Source organism: Metarhizium album (genome assembly GCF_000804445.1).
Source record: "Metarhizium album ARSEF 1941 chromosome Unknown scaffold_5, whole genome shotgun sequence".
NCBI lineage: Eukaryota > Fungi > Ascomycota > Sordariomycetes > Hypocreales > Clavicipitaceae > Metarhizium > Metarhizium album.
Window position 1 is genome coordinate 1 of NW_024467579.1, and position 2734 is coordinate 2734.

Below are 2734 nucleotides of genomic sequence, written 5' to 3' on the forward strand. Positions count from 1 at the left end.
TTAAGTAATTAAATATACTTCCCTAGTATTTTATAACTATTAAGAAGCTTATATATTACTAGTATTATATACTTACTGCGCTTTATATATAGAAAGGCATTCTTAATATTAAATTATAGTAATTTTATATTATACTTAGCAGCTAGCGCTATTATAATTTAAAATATATATACTATAAGTATTACTATATAAGTTTATTTAATTATAGAGTAGTTCTATAAATTGCTATATATATAAATATATACTTTATATTTATTAAGATAACTTCTCTTATTAAACTTATAAATATAAACCTACTTAAGAGGCAGCAGCCTAGACTAAATATTTATATACTTAATTTTCTTCTAAGTGCTTTTATTATATAGTGCAGTAACCTCTATAGAAATATTGCTTTCTTTTATTAAGCTTTTAATAAGTAGTTTTGCATCTTCTTCTAGGACTTAAGCGCTTTAACTAAATTAGTTAAGTAAATCTTCTCTAGATTAAGCTATTGCTAAAGCTAAGCTCTATTTTCCTTATTATATATTATATTAATTACTATATAAACTATTATAAAGCTTTATATAGCTTTTGTATTTATATCCTGCTAATTAAGTAGAATATTCTCTAGTAGCTGCTATAAATATTACATTAAATATATATTAAGATGTCTTCTATATAAAGCACTTTAATCTTAGCACTTCTTTCTAGCTTGCTTTATGCTATAGCATAAAGCTTCTATGCTTTATAAGCTCTTTATTCTATAGTTATTAACAGCAAATGCCTCTATTAAGACCTAAGCTCTCTACTATATATTTAAGCAAGTAGCTAACTTATTTAGCGCTTAGTAAGCCTCTAGCGCTAATATACTCTGCTTTTATTGTATATTAGTTAGCAAGATTACTTAAGTCTTATCTCTAGTCTAGGCTAGTATTTATATCTAAGAAGGTTATAACTTAATGCTTAGTTAAGCTTATAGTATACTAGTTAGCTGCTTAGGCTTACTACTAGTATTATTATCTATATTAAATATATAATTAAGCGTTTAATATAGAGTAGAAAGTTCTATATATATTTCTAGCTCTACTATACTTAGCTCTTTATCTTTAGGAATTATCTAAGCTTCTACCCCTAAGGTAGAATATACATTAAGTTTTACTATAGTGTTATCTTTTATAAAGAAAAGTAAGTAGTTAACTTCTTTATCTAGTTTGTTGTTAATTTAAAGAGCTATAAATTAAGCTTTTAATTTTAGCATAAAAAGCTTAACTATACTTTCTATATATATATTATAAAAAATAAACTTATTAAATATTATATTCCTTATTATTATAACTCTATTAAAGCAAGAGATCTATATTTAGTATATATTAAAGGCAGAGTATTTAACTAGATACTTAATATAGCCTCTAGAGCTTATTTTATAGTACTATTTATTATAGCCTACTTTATAATCTCTTTTAAGTAGATATATATAGCAGCTATATATATAGACTCTATTCTAATTAGGTTTTAAGTCTATTATATACTCTCTTGTTAGTAATTAAGTATTATTATAAAACTAAGTGTCTAGAGTTTGCTATAGTAATTTCTAACTAGCAGTTTAGCAAGAGCTTATATTATAAAGATATACTATAGCTTATATACTCTCTAACTATAAGTTTATAGATAGGCCTATGCTTATAAGCATTTTAATTAAGTATAGCGTAATTAATTAGCCTACTTTTTTAATGCTGCTATTAAATTTATATATATAAAAGAGAGAGTTTTTAAGCTTAATTCCTTATATATATACCTAGCGTTAGAATATAGATTTACCTACTTACTAAATTATAGCACTCTTATTATTCTGCATAAACTTATATATTAATAGCCTAAATTGCTATATAACTTATTGCTTATAGTAAAAGAGCGTATTAAACACTATTTTCTATACTTTATTAAAATTATAAATAAATTAAAAAATTTTTTTTAGCCTCTAGTCTATAGCACTACTGCGCTAGCTTAAGACTGCCTTTAAAATACAAACTAATATAAGGACCTTCTCTCTTATACTTAATTGCCTCTACTTATAATACTATATAGCAGCTGCACTAAGAGTAAGGCAGCAGAGAAGATACTAATAGTTGTTAATAGTAGCAATAAGAGGCTTGCCTAGAGTTGCTACTACCTAAATATAGAAAGAGAATAGTTTAATAAATAAAAACTAGGCAGGCAATAAGCTGCCTACAACTTAAGACTAACTTAATAATACTTAAAAAGAAGTATATAATAAACTTATAGGCTATATTCTAAAGAGCAATACTCTTAAGAGAGCCTAAGTAATACTGGAAGTATATACTAAGGCAGAGGTATACTAAGCTATAACTAAAGCTGCAATTAACTAAGATAATACCTTTATAACTTAAGGACAGCTATAGAAAGCTATAATAATAGCAGTAAAGAAAGCTATAAAGACAGCTAAAAGACTATAATTATAGGCAAGTATTACAGCTAGAGTGCATTTAGCTTAAGCTCTAGCCCCTCCCCTCTCTCTATTTTAATATAATAATATTATAAAGTGCTTATAAAAGAAAATACTATTATAAAAGCATATAAAGAGCAGGCTGCTGCTAATATAGTATTAGCTATAAACTAAGCTGTTAGCTGTAATACTACTATTACTATAAGGCGCTTATTAAGTAGCAATACTATAGTAACTTTCTAAGGTAAAGCAAAATAATATTAAGAGAAACTAGCTAGGTCTAGGCTGCCT